Source organism: Pinus tabuliformis, chromosome 1_2, assembly GCF_031772625.1.
Source record: "Pinus tabuliformis cultivar Carrire ecotype Pingquan chromosome 1_2, CPIR1, whole genome shotgun sequence".
In the NCBI taxonomy this organism is placed as follows: Eukaryota; Viridiplantae; Streptophyta; class Pinopsida; order Pinales; family Pinaceae; genus Pinus; species Pinus tabuliformis.
Genome location: NC_142298.1, coordinates 807,929,555 through 807,937,232, shown reverse-complemented (window position 1 = coordinate 807,937,232; position 7,678 = coordinate 807,929,555).

Below are 7,678 nucleotides of genomic sequence, written 5' to 3'. Positions count from 1 at the left end.
TATATATATATATATATATATATATATATATATATATTAGATATATAAAAAATACAATAAGGTATGTAACCTTAAGACTACTACAACACCTTTTGGATTTAAGCTCTTAGAGATACTTCATTTACCATTCTTGATTTCTCTCCACTAGCATAAGGCCCCTTAAACTTTAAACCTTCTCTTTATTTCACCAACATAAGGATTCATAATACTCTATCTACTCTAGATTCTCCCTATCCTATATTTTGCCTATTCAAATAAGAATTCATAAGAGCACGGATATAGGCTCCATGTAATGTGAATTGGGTGGATACAAGTCATACATAGGCTTCATGGCATGTAAATTAGGTGCATACAAGTCATATATAGGCTTCATGGCATGTGAAATAAGCAATTACAAGTCATAGATAGGCTTGATGGCATGCGAACTAAGAATTTACAAGCCATGCACAAGTTCCATCCTTAGTTATGATATTTTTCCAACCTATTATTAGAATTTCCTCTATTGTGAAATTTTTTCTCAAGTTCTATGCTCATTTATGACTTTTTCCAACTCGTTATTAACTTTCTTATAAATTATGAATTCAAATGATTATGATATTTTTACTCATTTATGTACTTTCATACTCATAACATATAATAACATCCTTGTAAGGCATAAGGTAGAAAATACAAGCAACATCCTTGTCTTCTATGAGATAGGACAACATTGGCCCAGCAACGAGGATGATCATATGATAGAGGTAGAGCTCATGCTTGGATTTTGCCCACATTTCTGATTTGTATGTCCTAACCATCTTTTGCATTTTTATTTTTCTTTTGTTTTCTCGGTGTCCATTGTGGAGCACTTGGAAGGTATGCTTTTTGACAAGCAATCTAGTGGTTTTTCAATAATATTTCTAACCTTTTCTGCATTATGAGTCTAAAGAATATAAGGGTTTTGATAAATTGTGTGAAAATGGAAAAACGAATCTCAATCACTAATAATTGATGTTTTCTATGCAGAAGGACGCGGAAACAGGGAATCATCGAGTAAAAACAAGAAGCGAAGGGAAAGTAACTGTTGTCCCGTCGACAGGGAACCGGATGCGGACAAGATCAAGTAAAATTAGAGCCGAATAGTCCAGGAAAAGAATGCAGGATACCGAGACAGAGAACGCAAGAAAGGAAAGAGAAGAACTGAACGATTAGCGAATCCCTCAGGATCTTCGATCCTGAGGGATCGCTGCTTTAAGCTTATCTTTTGTATCTAGATATCTCCGTCATTTCTGTTATATAAAGGTACCACGCCATCGAGCGTGGGGGACGACTGTTGTTGTAATTACAAGCTTCAGAACAACTTTGATCATTAAGTTTTGTTAAGACCTGATTTTGTATACTTTTGTTAATGCAATCAATATAAAGGACTTGGTGTTCACTTCGTTTCTGCATCTGAAGTAACTTTAAGTAGTGTACCATTGGTAGCCAAGGGCCCAGCTCCGACGATCACTTGCTGTTGTATCATACGGTGATTTGTGTGGTTTGCTTATTTCTCTTGTTTCAGTAATCCGATATATCTTTTATATGATAGACTATGCTTCCTAATTAATATCTGAATCTGAATAAGTTCTTTAACCCACGTCTCTGTATTACACAAAGTGAATCTATTCGAATTGCATCCATTTCTATAGCAAGATATTGGTATGAATGTTATCATCATTGGATTCATATAAAATAAGTATTTGCGAGGCTTGAAGATAATATCACTTTGTTCAGAAACATAGTCACATCATACATTACTCTCGGATTGCTACAGTAGTCTAGAACGTGTACATACATCGGAGTTTGTTGTTCCATTTGAGTTTGCTGTTCCATTTGAGTTTGTTGTTCCAATTTATATGATTGACGTTTCCTGTTTATGATAGTTTGCTGTTCCATTTGATTACTGCTATTCCATTTGATTACTGCTGTTCCATTTTAGAATTGTTGTTCCATTTTACTTTCGCTAATCTGCCTTTATTGCTTTTGCGTGATAGCAGGCCTAAGGCTGTCGTGAGCCCAGCGAGACGCTGCCTAGCTCCCAGACCTATAAGTCCATGCTTTGGTTTTCTTTCTTTATCAGTTTCTAAAGGGAAGGGTTATTGTTTCCGTACCCTTGACTGATCAACTGCTTTGTGTGCTTTTATCTTTTGAGTTGGTTTAGTTACAGCTTAGTGTTTGTTTCCTTTCAAATCATTAGAACGCTATACTACCGAGCATTACTTGGACAAAACAGCCTCGGATTGAGTTACTCCTTGAAAGAACAAAACGATCCCGGATTGACTTAATAATGTGGAATAATTGGTGGTGTGAGAGACCCTAGTTATCGCTCTACATTTTGGCGTCGTTGCCGGGGAAGGGGTAATAGCCATTTGTCCTTTATAGAGTAGTGCGCAAATCTGCTAGGAGGGAGTTGGATTTTAAAAACGGAAGGTAAGAACCTGCGTACGGAGCATGTAAAAGCCCTTCTCCACCATCCGCTCTCTTAGTAGAATTGCTGGTTGATAGGATTTAGTAGTTTTCCTAGAGTGCATGACTAAGCAGAAAAAGATAGAAAAGAATATCAAACTTCCAGTTAAAGCCAAAGGACCGGTGACCCTTGGTAGGACAACCTTTATAGACGAAATCTACAAGAAAACTGGATCTCAGCCATCGGTAGGCTTTAGAAAAACTAATTCTAAGCAGCCTACCAGTTTCCTTCAGGCTACAGCATCACCATCTGGAGCCTTTGCTGAGGTCCACAGCCAGACTAATGAACAGGACTATTAAGAAATTGAAAATTCTGTGACAGAACGGCTGCAGGAAGGGAACTTAAGTAACCTTTGTGAAGGAGAAGGGGAAACAGGGGAAATAGAAGAACCAAGGTCTCCTTCTAGGATAATCCAACTGTTAAACAGCCTAGATAAGGGGAGCGCAGCTAGAATTAATATTGAAGGCACCCCATTCCTTCAGATAGAGATTCCAGCTGTAGAAATTCCAGATAAGGGAAGCGTCATTAAACCAACCCCTGCCAAGTCCGTCCCTTCCCAACCTAGGAACACCCTCCTAGAAATCCCGGAAGGATATTGGCACATATTTGATCCCATGGCGCAGAATCAGCCAAATACCCAAACCTCTACCTTACAATATCCTATAGTAGATTTTGCTGTGAATGCACCGATGAAGGCAATTCCGCTTCAACACATCCCAACGTTTCATGGACTCACATCAGAGGACCCTGATGCATTCTTATTCGAGTATGATGTGTTATGCAGGGGGTACGATTACACCACTGACCCCCAAAAACTAAAGTTGTTCCCCTCTACTTTGAAGGGAGCAGCTCTGAGATGGTTTATGGGTTTAGGTGGTGGAGTCATAAACAATTGGGAAGAGATGAAAGAAGCCTTTCTCAAGAAATATCAGGATTACTGTAGGTCAAGGGAACTGAAAGATGAGATTTTCCAAATGACGGCCAAACCAAATGAAACTTTAGAAGAATATGTGGAACGCTTCCAATATAATTTACAAAGATCCCCCTATGCATCATTACCTTTGCCTGACAATGTGTTGAAAACTGCATTAATCAGAGGTATGAAAGAACAGTGGATTGAAACATTGAATATAATGGGAAAAGGGGACATTTACCAAGAAAACTTTGCTGATATTATTAAGTTATGCATCAGGAGTTCAAGGGGTAGCACAAGAATAAAACCAACAGAATATGATCGGTTTGTTAGAGATAATAAAATTTCAACAGAGGGGGTAACACGTGTAGAGCTTGGGAATTTATTAGAAAATTTCAAAACTGATATTTTAGGGACATTAACTACACAGCTTGATATTGTGCAGGCTAGACAAAAGCAAATGGAGGCAGAACAAAATCTGGCAATTTTTTGCCCCCGATGCAGAAAAAAATACAGCCACGAGGAATGTCCACTAGATTTAGCCCAAGCATGTGCTATTTGTACAAAGGATCATCCTACTGAAAGCTGCCCCTCACTCCCTGGACTGAAGGCAGTATACAAAGAAGCAGAAGAGGAACCAGAGCCTGCATACTTTGTTAACCAGCGTCGCCAATGGCAGCCTAAGCAACCAGGTATGTTTTCGGATCCAACCTCTTCCTTTCAGCCTCCACAGTATAATACTTAGCAATATGGTATATGGCAAAATCAATCTGCACCCCCATTTTCAAACTGGCCATCACAACCATTTCCCTCTTCAAACCCATGGATGAATCAAACAAACCAATTCTGTTGGCCAAATTTTCCTTATGCCCCACCATACTGGCAAAATAACTCATATCCCCCGCAGTGGATTCCCCCTACTTCACAAGGTTCACCCTGGCAGACCAATTGGCCAAGATCGACATATCAATCAACAGGAACTATCCCACTCCCTCAACCAACTCTGCCAGCTTTACAACAAAATCCCCAGTCTAATCTGAGACCGCAACTCCCAGCCCAACCCAATCCCAATCCTAATAATAGGCCAGTCCAATCCATCCAAATGATAGACACATCAGAGATTGGATCTGACCTAAGGGAGTGCAATCATCTTCAGTTAAGATCTGGACGAATAATAGAAATAGAGGGAGACAAAACAATTCGCATTGAAGATCAGTTACCAATAGAACAACCCCCACAACAGAAGGATGAAAACAAAGAGCAAAACAATAAACAAGCAAGTACATCCTCTCCTCCTTTCCCAGAACGATTAGTCATATCTCGACCTATACAATCTCCAGACTTCGACATTTTGGGAGAATTACAAAATTTGTATATAAAGATTCCATTCCTCCAAGCCATACAAGATATTCCTATATATGCAAAAACCATAAAAGAATTGTGCATCAAAAAATCAAGGAGGAATACAAATACTAACCCCAGAGTCCAAGTAGTTGGTACTTTATCCGACCTATTATCAGGAAAAGAGGCACCTATCAAATATGAAGATCCCGGGAACCCAATTGTAACTGTCCAAATCTATGGCCAAACCCTGACTAATGCTCTAGTTGACCTGGGAGCTGCAATCAACATTTTGACAACCTCCAACTGCCAAAAGCTTGGTATCACGTCAGTAGAACCTACCTCTACTCTGTTAGAATTGGCAGATCGATCTGTAGTTCGACCAGAAGGTACTCTGAATGATGTCATGGTTTCCGTAGATTCCTGGGAGTATCCCACAGATTTCCTGGTAATTAATCCTAAAACCCGACTAGATGGACATCCGTTAATCCTAGGCAGACCCTGGCTTGCTACTGCCGATGCCTACATTGGCTGCCGGTAGGGAAACATGACTATAACTAAAGGACCAGATGTTAAAAATTTAATTTTATATCCTCCAGCATAGCCAAGCCTGCCAATGATTAAAACTAACCCTTATCCTGTGTCATATCTTGCTAACAATATCAGATCTCCATTAACTATACAGAAGGCTTTAGACTTTAAAGATCAAACAGAAGACGACGCCATTAACAATTTTATTAGTCAAACTGAAGCTAGAACACATATGCAGTGTTTTATGATAGAAGTAGCATTTGACAGTGAGCTAGAAGAAGATCCTTTAAAAGATCCACATGACCAAACAATACCAGTAACTGTTGTTGCCAATAACAAAGTAGTGGAAATTGAACCTGGTAAAACTCTGAATATTAATGCCAACCTTACATCAGATCAAGAAATAAAGCTTGTTAATCTGTTACAAAAATACAAGGATGCATTTGCGTGGGATTATCCTGACATGAAGGGGATTGATCCTCAATTATGCAACCATCACATCTATATAGAGAAAGATGCAAGACCTGTCCGTCAGCCACAAAGAAGACTCAACCCTCACCTAAAAGAGATAGTAAAAGACGAACTTCAGAAGCTCTTAGATGTTAACTTTATTTACCCTATCTCTGACAGTAAATGGGTCTCTCCCCTTGTGGTGGTACCCAAGAAAAATGGAAAATGGAGGATTTGCGTGGATTACAGGGAGTTAAACAAGGCTACACAGAAGGATCACTTTCCCCTCCCATTTCTAGACCAAGTATTGGACACGTTAGCAGGGAAGAAATTTTTCTCCTTTCTGGACGGCTTCAGTGGATATAACCAAATCCAAATTGCCCCTAAAGAACAGGATAAAACTACCTTTACGTGCCCCTGGGGAACGTTTGCCTATCGAGTATTACCCTTCGGCCTATGTAACGGCCCTGCTACATTTCAAAGGGCTATTCTCAGTATTTTTGCAGATCTAATAAACGATGGACTTGAGGTGTATATGGACGACTTCACACTGTATGGGGATGAATTTGATCCAGCTCTGGATACCCTGGAAAAAGTTCTACAACGTTGCATTGCTACCAGACTCTGCCTGAGCCACGAAAAGTGCTACATGATGATGACGGAAGGGCTCATTCTAGGGCACTACATTTCAGCAGCTGGCATCCAGGTAGACCGTGCTAAAATTCAGATTCTTTTGCTCATCCCTACCCCCACTACTCAAACAGAGGTACGTAGTTTCCTTGGATTTTCTGGATATTACAGACGATTTATAGAACATTATTCACGAATTGCAGCACCTCTATATGCCTTAACTGGTAATGTTGATTTCTTGTGGACAGAGAAATGTGACTAGGCTTTTAAAGAATTGAAAAAGTTGTTGTCAATAGCTCCAGTCCTTCGAGGACCAAACTGGAATTTGCCATTCCAGATCTCATCTGATGCCTCGGATACAGCAATCGGTGCAGTCCTAGGACAAGAAGAGGATAAGAAGCCATACGTTATTTACTATATTAGCAAAAATTTATCCTCTGCCGAACTCAATTATACTATTACTGAAAAGGAATTCCTGGTTGTAATTCATGCTGTTAATAAATTTAGGCATTATATTACAGGTTATCCTGTTGTGTTATATACAGATCATTCTGCTATCAAATATCTAGCAAACAAACCTGTCACGAATGCTAGAGTAACTCGATGGTTGATCCTGTTGCAGGAGTTCGACATCACAATTAAGGATCGACCCGGCAAGGAGAACCCTGTAGCCGACTTCCTCTCAAGAATACCCAAATCAATCGAAACAGCAGCAGTAGAAGATCAATTCCCTGATGAACATCTGTTTTCCATTGCCATTCGAACACCCTGGTATGCTGATGTTGCCAATTACCTTGCAGTGGGTAAGTTACCAAAACACCTAACCCCTCAGGAACGAAAGCAAATTGTTCAAAAAAGCACTCGATTTTCGTGGATTGGAGACCATTTATTCCATACAGGGGCGGACATGCAAATCAGGAGGTGTATTCGAGAGGATGAGATCCTAGACATCTTAAAAGCTTGTCATAATGGACCATGCGGGGGGCACTTTGCCGACAAAAGAACAGCACATAAAGTACTACAGGCAGGATACTATTGGCCTACAATTTTTAAGGACGCGAAAAAGTTTGTACAAGCCTGTGACAGCTGCCAGCGAGCAGGAAAACCTGGTCAAGCTGATGAAATGCCTCTGAGACCACAAGTGGTTATTGAGCCATTTGAACGATGGGCTCTCGATTTCGTCGGGCCCATTAATCCACCATCAAACCAGAGGACATACATCCTGGTAGCAACAGACTATGTTACTAAATGGGTTGAGCTGAATCATTAGCTAGGGCTACAGAAGATTCGGTAATATCAATTTTTGTTCCATTTGTTTGTACGTTATT